Source organism: Sciurus vulgaris (genome assembly GCF_902686455.1).
Source record: "Sciurus vulgaris genome assembly, chromosome: 1".
Classification (NCBI taxonomy): domain Eukaryota; kingdom Metazoa; phylum Chordata; class Mammalia; order Rodentia; family Sciuridae; genus Sciurus; species Sciurus vulgaris.
Window position 1 is genome coordinate 76,655,615 of NC_136461.1, and position 13,768 is coordinate 76,669,382.

The 13,768-nt window shown below is 37.0% G+C and overlaps 1 protein-coding gene across 1 annotated transcript in view; it reads left to right on the forward strand.

Moving 5' to 3' along the window:
- LOC306668125 (guanylate-binding protein 7-like) overlaps positions 1-13,768 on the forward strand; it is a 58,681-nt gene that overhangs the window by 15,882 nt on the left and 29,031 nt on the right. The gene's annotated exons all lie outside the window — the stretch shown is intronic.

The following is a 13,768-nucleotide window of genomic DNA, read 5'->3' on the forward strand; positions in this document are numbered from 1 at the left end:
CATCTTTATTTTTTAAAAAACTCTGTGTTTACATTGATTTATTAAACTTTATACTGGGTAAAGAATTTGGGGTTGCCATTTTCTATTCAATATCTTAGAGATGTTTGTCAGTTTTCTCTCACTTTTTGTGCTTATTCTAATTAGTTATGCATGCCAGTAGAATGCATTTCTACTCATTTTACCCAAATGGAGCACAACTTTTCAATTCTCTGGTTTTATACAATGCAGAGTCACACTATTCTATATACATACATGTATATAGGGTATACATACATGTCCATTGCATTCCGCCATTTCCCCCCATACCCCCTCCCCTCCCCCCATGCTCCTCTGCCCAATCCAGAATTCTTCCATTCTTCCCTTGCTCCCTCCACCCCATTATGGATCAACATTCACCTATCAGAGAAAACTTTTAACCTTTGTTTTTCTGGGATTGGCTTACTTTGCTTAGAATGATATTCTCCAACTCCATCCATTTACTTGCAAATGTCATAATTTCATTATTTCTTTAAAGTTGAATAATATTCCATTGTGTACATATACCACAGTTTCTTTATCCAGTTATCTATTGAAGGGCATCTAGGTTGGTACCACAATTTAGCTATTGTGAGTTGAGCTGCTATAAACATTGATGTGGCTGCATCACTGTAGTACACTGATTTTAAGTCCTTTGGGTATAGACTGAGGAGTGGGATAGCTGGGTCAAAGGGTGGGTCCGTTCCAAGTTTTCTGAGGATTCTCCATACTGTTTTCCCAAGTGGCTGCGTCAATTTGCAACTCTACCAGCAATGTAAAAGTGTAAAATGTAAAAACATTTTTGCCACAAACAATGGAGCACCTATGTACATCAGAAAAACTCTTCTCGATTTCAAGAATCAATTAGACAACACCACAATAATACTGGTTGACTTTAACATACCTTTCTGAACACTGGATAGCTCCTTCAAACAAAAACTAAATAAAGAAGGTAAAAAACTAAAAAATACAATTAATAATTAATACTTAAGAGACATATACAGACTATTTCATCCATTAATGCTGGATACACTTTTTGCTCACAACCCCATAGATCCTTCTGTAAAATAGATCATATTTTGGCCACAAAGCAACTCTTGGCAAATACCAAAAAGAGAGAGAATATCTTGCATTCTATCAGATCATAATGAAATGAAATTAGAAATCAATGATAGAATAAAAAAGTAGAAGTTCCACTAACACCAGGAGACTAAATTACATGGTATTGAAAGACCAATAGATAGTACAATAAATTAGGAATGAAATAAAAAATTTTTAGAGGTAAATGAGAATCACAATACAACTCATGAAATCTCTGCAACACTATGAAAGAAGTTCTGTGGTACATCCTTGTGATGACTCTGTAATGTTCCAAATATAATTCATCATTGTTTATAGAGACACTCAAACACTTTGTAACATTAACAGAGATTCCCTTCTCACTTTGTTTTACAATTCATGCGCTCTTCAAGATATAGTTTACTAGGAATTGCAAACATTGGTGAAACAGTTTTAAGGTGAAATTTCCAATAAAAGTGTTTTACCACAGCTCCTGTTACCCAGAAGATCTTGTCCATCTCAATGCAAAATGCGTTCAGTCCTTTACTAAAACAGTCTCATTTTCCAGCATTGCCCAAAAGTCCAAGTCAAAAGTCTCATTTGATACTCATGGGAGACTATTGGCTGTGAAACTCTACAAAACCCAAAAGCAAGCTACATATATTCAATAAAGAATGGCACAGTTGACATTTTCATTCTAAAAGGGAGGTATTGGGGCCCAGAAAAAGGAATGGAACCAAACAAGATCCTAACCTAGCCAGGCAAACAGATCCTTTACCTCCATGTAGAGCATCTAGGACAAATGCTGGCAAAATGGGCACAACAAGGCCTTAGGCAGCCCCATCTTTTCGACCTTGCCAGTTGCAGCGCACATGGTCCCTCTTTTAGCCAGGCTCTCTTCACAGTCAGCAGGTTTTCCTGGCAGGAAGTCCACACTACTGGCATCTCTTAATTGCTGGAGTCTCTCTTCTCGCTTTGGCTTCACATTTGTAGTTAGACGCATTGCCCTCTCAGAGGCAGCCTACAAGGATTCCGACGCTGCTACTACAGTCTTTGTCACTTCTCAGGCCTGCCTTTGAAATCTTGGTGGAAGCCTTCATGACCTGCTGGCCCCAGGATTCTGCGTTCCAGGACACCAGAACCATGTAGGTGATGCCAAGGTCTGCTTCTGAGCAGTGTGACGCTCGGCCCTGCTGGATCATGATGGTAGAGGCTCAGTGTTCCTGGACAACTGAGCATGGTAACGTCTCAGGGAATTTGCAAAATGCAGGCACATTCTTTTCCAGAATATGTCACTAGTGACTTCTAGTTTAATGTTTAATTGAGTCGTCATTCCCTTTTGGAACCTCATGAGCACTGTCCTTACAAACTTATTCTGATCTTCTGAGCTCCCGCCAGAATCACCAGTTAAGAAACTCTTACATGTTAAATCTTCTCCCTGCAAAACAGCCACAAAGTCTCTTGAACCACATGGTCAGGTTAGTCAAGCAACGCCCCCGCTCTTGGTACCAATTCTGTGCTTGTCAGCTTTTCATCACTCTGACAAAAGTACTTAACGAGAACAACTTAGAGGAGGGAAAGTCTATTTTGCCCATGCTTTCAGAGGTTTATTCCATGATAAGCCGACTCCATTGCTTTGCCCAAGGTGAGACAAGCATGGTAGAAGAGCACTGCTCCATTCTTTATGGTCAGGAACCAGAGAGAGAGAAAGGCTAAGGAGTCACAGGGAGGTTGTACCCTTCTAGGGTTCATCCCCGGTGATCCACCTCCACTAAACATGCCCCATTGACTACAGTTGCCACCCAGACAGTCCATTCAAACTAGGATGAACTTACTAGGTTAGAGCTCTCATCATCCAATCATTGAACCTGCGAATACACCTGCATTAGCAAAAAATCTTTTGGGAAACCTCATATCCAACCATAACAAGGAATTTATACACATATATGCATATGTATGTATTTTTATTATTATGCAAAGAATACTAATGTTATTGACTTGAGTCCTTTTAAAGTAATGTGGGTGTGGAAAGCAAAGATAAGAAATTAACAAAACATATAAATTTCCCAATAATGGGTGGACAAAGGCAACAGGAAGAAGTCTGGATAGTCTGATGGTGAGTGGCCCAGGAGAGCAGTACTCAGGTGGCTCAGAATCTCCATTTGGTCCAGAGACTGCTGTGTGGAGAAAGCATATTCTGGGCATTACCAGAATGTGCTGCTCCTCCTGATGCTTTCACTTAAGCCTGCAACAAAGACCTCTCCATGGGACACATAGGAGTGTATCTTTGTTAGTTCGCCTTTTCATCACAGTTACCAAAAGACCTGAGGAAGAAATTGAAGAGGAAAGGTATAATTGGGTCATGGCTTCAGAGTTTCAGTCCATATTTAGCGTACTCTACTACCCTGGACCCAAGATGATGTAGAATATGATGGTGGAAATACATGGTTGAGCAAAGCAGCTCAGGACATAGCACCAGGAAGTAAAGGAAATCAGCTCTGCTCACCAGGAACAAATGAAAACTATGATGTCTTGTCTCAGGTGGCCTATCTCCTCCAGCCATCCCCCCGATGCCTATAGTTATCACCCAGGTAATCTACCTCCGTGGATTAATGCACTGATTAGGTTAAAGCTCTTATAACCCAATTACCTCACCTCCAAACTTTCTGGTATTTTCTTACTCATGAGCTTTTAGGGGACATCTCCTATCATAGCAGCATCCTATCCTCATATCTGGAATGTGGGCTCATATGCTTTCTGGCGCTGAGGGAGCAAATCCCAGTCTCCTTGCAGAGACTCTCCTCTGGGGTCCCTTCTTCCTGCCTATGATTTTCTGTCCTCATGTGATTTCTTAAAGCTCACTGTTAGGCACTGAAAATACAGAGAGAAAAGAGGTTTACTTTTCAGATAACAAACTCCAGAATTTGTTTTTTGCTTTTTTTGTTAGTAGTCATGCCTAAGATTGTATTGATTCTTCAGTAATAAAGAAAAATTCCATCTTATTTATAGTACAGATCAGTAAAAGAAATAATAATCTTTATTTTTGTTTGTTTATCCTGCCCTTTTATAAATGTAGTGCACATGCACAAGTTGCATCAGAACAGCCTGTGGTACTTGTTTCAAGTACAGATTCTGGGGTCAGCTTTAATCCCCACCCCAAGTGTCTTTTTAAAATTGTTTCCTTTAAATTTCGAGATTGGGTCTCACCATCTTGTCCAGGCTGGCCCCCTCTTGTGATCCTCCTGCTTCTACCTGCAGGGTAGTTGGTATTTCATGCATGTACCACAGCACGTGGCTCTAATGACTTTTATGGACAAGAAAGTCTATTAGAAAATCACCACTTTTTTTCAAATTTATTTTATTTCTACTGTACTTTTTTTTCTGATAAAAAATGAGCTTCACTTAGCCTGGTTTTCTTTGTAATTTGCAGCTATTTAAGATGTGTGAACACACTTTAACCCCTTATCTCACTTTTTCACTGGAGAAATAATATTTTAAATTTGGAAAAATTATAAATTATTAAGATCATATTTGCAATTAGTCTGTCCAGTAATGAGCGGGAAAGGAATAATTGCTTTAACCTTACTATTGATAAGAAGGTTAGAGTTTAGCAAGGTAAATTCTTTAAGTTCTCATGAGCAGTAGAGTTTGACCCTTTGCACCCTGTCTCCAGAGTCTGTGCCAAGGCATCATAGAATGGTTCTGGGTTCCACTTGCCTGATTTACTCTCCATCAGGTCCTCTCTGTCAGCCGCTGCCCATTGCTCCTTTCCTTCCTGCAAACAGTTAAAGAAAGCTCTTTTTCTGATCTTGATCCTCTATATATTTTTAAAATCACTTCCTTGATTTCGCTTCTGTATTTGCTCCTACAATTAGAATTCTAACTATGTGTAATGAAGTTAAATTTTTACCTTGAACTTATTTCCTTGGTAACCTCAACCATTTGTATTTCAGAGCAAGATCTTGTTTCTTATTTTACATTAGGATTAATGATATAATGCTTGTTATCGAACTGTTGGATTTCAGAACTCTTATAAATATTAAAGCTAAGGCATCTAACAAGGTAGAAGCCTAGTGTCCACCTTGGGAGATGAGAAATATGATGTATGATCAGTGCGAGCATTGTAAAAGCATGAGGCATCTAATTCAGTCAAGTGGACCAGAGACTCTTCCTAGAGAGAAAGATATCTAATCTTTAGCCTGAAATCCATAACCTGCACAAGTTACAGATGTAAAAATGATAGAAATGAAAATAGGAATTGTGAAAATATGATTCAGTTAAATTATCTCTTTAAGAATCTTCAAAAAATTACTAGCTACATCAAGAACCTTTATAAATATTTTGGTTTGCCAAGTCTTTGCTCCTCTGTTCTTCAGGCAAAAGAGGTGCTCTGGCATTTCCTGCTGAGATTTTGGTGACATAGAAATACACCCTGCAGTCAGACACAGCATTCAACAAAGGGAGCAGGGAAGGACTCAGCTCTCAGAGGAGTGGGTACATTCCTGTAATGCTCCCCAACAGGAAGATCTTTTGAAAATGATAACTTCTTGTTTCTGTAGAATACTGGCTCCACCAAATCTGAAAATAATAAAGGAGCTCAGCCAGCCAGGCCTTTCCCACCACATTGTGAAATCTGTTCTAGCCGGCTCAGGAGAACACAGCAAGTCCTGACTGCTTTCTTCCTTCTCTAAATCCTCTGTGGAGCTGCAAGAGGGCCAAAAGGGGCAACTGAGAAGGAACAGTAAGTGCTGAGACAAAACCAGAAGGAGCAGCAGCAAAGCATGGAGGCTTGGAGAGGAGCTGTGTTGCCCACATGAAGGAGAAAATGTAGAGGGAAAGAGCAAACCACCAGGGAGAGCCAGCAACAAGGGGAGCACAAGGGGAAAACATGGCTCGACCAGGCCTGGCAAGTGCCTGAGGGACAAAGCCCTGGTTCCTCAGAAAGGAAGGGTAAAACCAGCCAAAGGCATCATGCCAGAGGGATGCAACAAAGGTGTATGATTCATTAATGCCTCAAAGCCATCGGGATCCTGCAGAAGCCCTTAATTCTACAAGACCCCATCACTTTCCAAAGCTTTAGGCTTAAGAATGTACAGTGATGTCCCCACATGCTGGGACACTACCAGGAGTGATTTTAGGAAGGTCTCATTGTGCCCCAGTTGAACAGGGCCCAAGTCCTATATATCTATTCTCAGGATTATCAGATTTCAATTAGGTTTGAAATAGATCTCTTTGATCTTTAAGGCATCAAATAGTTAAATGAGAAATGTAGAATGAAGAAAGACATAAATCTTTTTTATTTTCTTGTTTTATTTTTTGTAGGAGAACTACATAATTCATCCTGAATAAAAGAGTAAAATGCCTTCTTGTTCCAGCCTGGGAGCTTGATGACCAGTTATACACAGTTATATATACAGTTATACTCTATACAGAGTGCACAGTTTGCTCTATTTTTTAGATGAGCCATAGTACCTTGGTAGAACTAGTACTAGTTAGAGTCACGCCTACATCCCCACCCAAAGGTTATCTTTAGGGATAAATACAAGTTCTCAGACCTGGCCTTCCTTCCTCCTTCCCAAACTCAGTGAGATGATTCTGGGTTATATCCCAATCAACTCATCATAAATCGAAAATACGTAAGTGAAATTGTACTTACTCCATCTAAATTATCAACCATCAGAGCTTAACCCAGCCACCTTCCACACGCTCCGAGTGCTCACAGTAGCACACAGCTAGGCAAAACTAACTCACAACCTGTCTTTCAATGAAGTATGAATTTGACGTTATGTATTGAACACCTGTATACAAAGGACACAGGCAGCACAGCACAGCACACGAGAGCATGGGTTGCTGACCCTCCTGGCATCGTGGTTGACTGGCAGCTGGGGCTTGATAGCTGTGATGGCCAAGCACCACAACAGAGCACAAAACCACCAATTCTTGTCCAGAGAAAATCAAAATTCAAAATTCAAAGTACGGTTTCCACTGAATGGCTATTGCTATTGCACCATCATGGTCAAAAGTGTTTTAAGTCAAACTCCTTACACTGTGGACCAAGAGTATTTGGGAACAGAGGACAAATTCATCACAGGACACTCTAAGGTGGTGGTAGAGAAATAAACAGGTTTACTTGCAGAAGTTGAGTATTAAACATTGACTGGGTAAAAGGATTTCAAAAATGGGCTTTTTCTCTTTTTATAGGCCCAAGATCACCTTAATAATGAATTTAAAAAGAATTAAGAGGAATTGAATATAGAAACAAATTTGCCAAATTAAATGAACAAAAATAATTTTAAAAAAGTGTTTAAGGCTATTGGGCTTACAGGTCATTGATGAGGCCGACAGTACGTTCATTTCAAAACTGCCACTTCTTGGTAAACTAGAAATAAAACATGAATTCACAAATGAAATAGGCTGAGATTTTTCTGATGAAAAATTATAAAACAATGCCATCTTTGTTATATTGTGGCACATTTTTGAAGTACATGACTTGCTAGTGTCATTTCTCTAAAGTTTAGAAATAAAAAATTAATTACTTGAATATATAAGGACTTGCCACACAAAAACAAACATAACTTCAACCAAATTGATTTCTTTTTTTTTAATTCTTTTTTTTATTGTAAACAAATGGGATACAACTTGTTTCTCTCATTGTATATGAAGTAGAGGCATACCATTTGTGTAATCATACATTTATATAGGGTAATGGTGTTTGATTCATTCTGCTACTTTTTCCTTCCTCCCACCCCTCAACCCCACTTTTCCCTCTGTACAGTTCCTCCTTCCTCCATTATTGCCTCCCTCCCACCCAACATTATGCATCATCATCTGCGTATCAGTGAGATCACTTGTCCATTGGTGTTTTGAGATTGGCTTATCTCACTTAGCATGCTATTCTCCAATTTCATCCATTTGCCTGCAAATGCCATAATTTTATTATTCTTTATGGCTGAGTAATATTCATATATATATATATATATATATATATATATATATATATATATATACCCCACAGTTTCTTTATCCATTCAATTGAAGGGCATCTAGGTTGGTTCTACAATCTGGCTATTGTGAATTGAGCAGGTATGAACAATGATGTAGCTGCATCACTGTAGTATGCTGATTTTAAGTCCTTTGGGTATAGGCCAAGCAGTGGGATAGCTGGGTCAAATGGTGGTTTCCATTTTTCTAAGGAATCTCCACACTGCTTTCCAGAGTGGCTGCACTAATTTGCAAACCCACCAGCAATGTATGAGTGTACCTTTTTTCCCCATGTCCTCTCCAACACCTATTGTTGCTTGTATTCTTGATAATTGCCATTCTAATTGGGGTGAGATGGAGTCTTAGGGTAGTTTTGATTTGCATTTCTCTTATTACTAGAGATGTTGAACATTTTTTCATGTATCTGTTGAATGCTTGTAGATCTTCTTCTGTGAAGTATCTGTTCAGTTCCTTAGCCCATTTATTGATTGGTTTGTTTGTATTCTTGGTGTAGATTTTTTTGAGTTCTTCACAGATTCTGGAAATTAGTGCTGCATCTGAAGTATGAGTGGCAAAGATTTTCTCCCACTCTGTAGGCTCTCTCTTCGCATTGCTGATAGTTTCCTTTGCTGAGAGAAAGCTTTTTAGTTTGAATCTATCCCAGTTATTGATTCTTGCTTTTATTTCTTGTGCTATGGGAGTCCTGTTAAGGAAGTCTGGTCCTAAGCCGACATGTTGAAGATTTGGACCTACTTTTTCTTCTATAAGATGCAGGGTCTCTGGTCTGATTTCAAGGTCCTTGACCCATTCTGAGTTGAGTTTTGTGCAGGGTGAGAGACTGGGGTTTAGTTTCATTCTGCTGCATATAAATTTCCACTTTTCCCAGCACCATTTGTTGAAGAGGCTATCTTTTCTCTATTGCATATTTTTGGGACCTTTGTCTAGCATGAGAAAACTATATTTATTTGGGTTTGTGTCCATGTCCTCCATTCTGTACCATTAATCTACCTGTCTATTTTGGTGCCAATACCATGCTGTTTTTGTTACTATTGCTTTGTAGTATTGTCGAAGTTGTGGTATTGTGATACCCCCTGCTTTATTCTTACTGCTAAGGATTACTTTAGCTATTCTGGGTTTCTTATTCTTCCAGATGAATTTCATGATTGCTTGCTTTATTTCTGTGAGGTACATCATTGGGATTTTAATTGGAATTGCATTGAATCTGTATAGCACTTTTGGAGGTATGGCCATTTTGACAATATTAATTCTTCCTATCCAAGAATATGGGAAATCTTTCCATCATCTTCTATGGTTTCCTTTAATTTCTTTCTTTGGTGTTCTGTAGTTCTCATTGTAGAGGTCTTTCACATTTTTATTAGATTGATTCCCAAGTATTTTTATTTTTTCGAGACTATTGTGAATGGGGTAGTTTTCCTAACTTCTCTTTCTGAGGATTCAATCAATTATGTAAAAAATGCATTACATTTATGAGCATTGATCTTATATCCTGCTAATTTACTAAATTCACTTATGAGTTCTATATTTTTCTGGTGAAATTTTCCAGTTCCTCTAAGTATATAATCATGTCATCAGCAAATAGGGATAGTTTGAGTTCTTCTTTTCCTATTCATATCCCTTTAATTTCTTTTGTCTGACTAATTGCTCTGGCTAGAGTTTCAAGGACAATGTTGAATAGAAGTGGTGAAAGAGGGCATCCTTGCTTTGTTCCAGTTTTTAGGGAGAATGCTTTCAGATTTTCACCATTAGGAACGATATTAGCCATGGGCTTAGCATAGATACCCTTTACAGTGTTAAGGAATGTTCCCACTATCCCTTTTTTTTCTAGTGTTTTGAGCATGAAGGGGTGCTGTATTTTATCAAATGCTTTTTCTGTATCTACTGAAATAATTATGTGATTCTTGACTTTAAGTCTGTTGATATGGTGAATTACATTTATTGATTTCTGGATGTTGACCCAACCTTGCATCCCTGGGATGAAACCCATTTGATTGTGGTGCACTATCTTTTTAATATATTTTTGTATGCGATTTGCTAAATTTTGTTGAGAATTTTTGCATAGATGTTCATTAAGGATATTGGTCTGAAATTTTCTTTCCTAGAAGTGTCTCTGTCTGGTTTAGGTATCAGGGTGATATTGGCTTCATAGAATGAGTTTGGGAGTGTTCCCTCCTCTTCTATTTCATGGAATACTTTGAGGAGTATTGGACTAAGCTCTTCTTTGAAGGTTTTGTAGAACTCAGCTGAGAACCCATCTGGTCCTGGACTTTTCTTTGTTGGTAGGATTTTGAAGACCTCTTTTATTTCATTACTTGAATTTGTTCTATTTAAATTTTGTATATCCTCCTGGTTCAGTTTAGTTAATTCATATGTCTCTAGAAACCTGTTGATGTCTTTGAGATTTTCTATTTTGTTGGAGTATAGATTTTCAAAATAGCTTCTAATTATGTTTTGTATTTAAATCATTTGTGTTGTGATATTTCTGTGTTCAATATGAATTTTAGTAATTTCAGTTTTCTCCCTCCTTCTCTTTGTTAGTGTGGCTAAGCGTTTATCAATTTTGCTTTTTTTTTTTTGTTAATTTTTTCAATTGTTTCTTTTGTTTCAATTTCATTGATTTCAGCTGTGATTTTAATTATTTCCTGTATTCTACTACTTTTGGTGTTGCTCTGTTCTTCTTTTTCTAGGGCTTTGAGTTGTAGTGTTAGGTCATTGTTTTTTTTTTCTTCTTTTATTGAATGTGCTCCATGAAATAAATTTTCCTGTAAGTACGGCTTTCATAGTGTCCCAGAGATTTTGATATGATGTATTTTTGTTCTCATTTACCCCTAAGAATTTTTTAATTTCCTTCTTGATGTCTTCCGTTATCTATTCATCATTCAATAGCTTATTATTTAATCTCCAGGTGTTGGAGTGTAGTTCCTGTTTTTTATTCTGTCATTTATTTCTATTTTCAATCCGTTATGATCTGATGGAATGCAAGGTAGTACCTCTATCTTCTTGTATTGGCTAACAGTATCTTTGTGGTATAATATATGGTCTATTTTAGAGGAAGATCCATGTGCTGCTGAGAATAAAGTGTATTCGCTCTTTGTTGGATGGTATATTATATAAATGTCCGTTAAGTCTTAATTATTGGATGTGTTATTGAGATTTATAGTTTCTTTGTTCAATGTTTGTTTGTAAGATCTGTCCAGTGATGAGAGAGGTGTGTTAAAGTCACCTAGTATTATTGTGTTGTGGTCTATTTGTTTCCTGAAATGGATGAGTCACTGTTTGGAGCTTAGATATTTATGATTGTTATGTCTTGCTGATTTATGCTTCCCTTAAGCAGTATGAAATGTCCTTCTTTATCCCTTCTGACTAACTTGGCCTTGAAGTCCACATTATCTGATAGGAGGATGGATACTCCAGCTTTTCTGCTGAGTCCATGTCCATGGTATGTTTTTTCCCATCCGTTTCCCTTTAGTCTATGGGTATCTCTTTCTATGAGATGAGTCTCTTGCAGGCAGCATATTGTTGGATCTTTCTTTTTAATCCAATCTGCCAGTCTATGCCTTTTGATTGATGAGTTCAGGCCCTTAACCTTCAGGGTTATTATTGAGATATGATTTGTATTCTCGGTCATTTGACTCATTTTTGTTTTTTAGCACGACTTGGTTTCTCCTTCATTTTGCTATTCCTTTAGGGTACTTCCTCCTTTTGGTGATTTACATCATTGTTTTTCATCTCTTCCTCACGGAATATTTCCTGAGAATGTTCTGTAATGCCGGCTTTCTTTTTGTAAATTCTTTTAGCTTTTGTTTATCATGGAAGGATTTTATTTCATCATCAAATTTGAAGGTAAGTTTTGCTGGGTATAAGATTCTTGGTTGGCATCCATTTTCTTTCAGAGCTTGAAAAATGTTGTTCCAGGCCCTTCTAGCTTTTAGGGTCTGAATTGAGAAATCTGCTAATATCCATATTGGTTTCCCCTTGAATGTAATTTGATTCTTTTCTCTCACAGCCTTTAAAATTCTGTCTTTATTTTGCATGTTAAGTATTTTTATTATAATATGCCTTGGTGTGGTTCTGTTGTAATTTTGTACATTTGGAGTCCTATAAGCCTCTTATACTTGATTTTCCATTTCATTCGTCAGATTTGGGAAATTTTCTGATATTATTTCATAAATGAAAAGGCATCCCATGCTTATGGTCAGAAGTATTAACATTCTTAAAATTTCCTTACTATCTAAAGCAATCTATAGAGTCAAGGTCATCTCTATCAAAATCCCAATGGTATTGTTCACAGTAATAGAAAAAAATCCTAAAATTACTATGGAACCACAAAAGACCTCAAAAAAACAAATTCTGAAATTGAAGGAAGTTGGAGGAATTATACATATATATATATATATATATATATCCTGATTTTAATAAATTGTATTGCAAAGTGATAGTAGTCAAAACAGTCTGGTACTGGCATAAAAACATACACATATAGCAGTGGAATAGAAAGAAATACAAACCTATGTGGCGAACTAATTTTCACCAAGGGCATTCGAAAGATAGAGTGGATAAAATAGAGTCTTCTAACAAATGATGCTTTTAATTTGGGCTTCCACCTGCAGAAGAATTGAATGGGACCATTATCTTACATAATACAAGATAATCAACTCAAAGTGGATAAAAGACCTAAACAAAAGCCCTGAATCCACAAAATTCTTTAAAATCAATATAGGAAAAATTCTTTGACACTGTCTTTGGCAATGATTTCTTGAATTTCAAACCAAAACCTCAGACTAAATAAAAGCAAAAATTAACAAATGTGACTACATTAAAGTAAAAAGCTTTATATACAAAAGGAAGCAATCAATACAAGACAGGCAACCAATAGACTGAGAAAAGTATTTGAAAACTGTATGTCTGAAAAAGAATTTACGTTCAAGATTTAAAGAAGTCATGTGATTCAATAGCAAGAAAACATAATGGGCTTGGAAGATACTATGCTAAATTAAATAAGCCAGACACAGAAAGAAAAATATTGCATGATCTCACTGGTTACCAAGTTTAGAATTGGGGGGAGAGTAGATGAAAGGATGCAAAGTAACAAAGAAGTAGGATGAACAAATCAAATGCTCTAATGAACAAAGACTATAATTAATAATAATTGTGGAATCAACCTAGATGCCCTTCAACAGAAGAATGGATAAAGAAACTCTGATATATGTACACAATGGAATACTATTCAGCCATAAAGAAGAATATATCATGGCATTGGCAAATAAATGGATGGAATTGGAGATATCATGCTAAGTGAAATAGATCAAGCCCAAAAAACCAAAGACTGAATGTTTTCTCTGATAAGTGGAGAATGATCTATAATGAGGAGGGAAGTGAGAGAAGATTGGAGGAACTTTAGAATATGTAGGAGGAAATGAGAGGGAGTGGGGTATGAAAAATGGTGGAATGAGACAGACATCATTACCCTGTATACATGTATGATTACACGAATGGTATGAATCTACATTGTGTACAACCATAGAAACGAAATGATGTACCACATTTGTGTACAATGAATCAAAATGCAGTCTGTAAAAAATTAAAAGATAAATAAAAAATAATTAAAAATAGTAATCTATTCTATTTAGGATACAGTTATTTATTGTATTTAGCAAATTAAAGATGCTCTTGTCAAGGGAGGGGAATGGGTGGC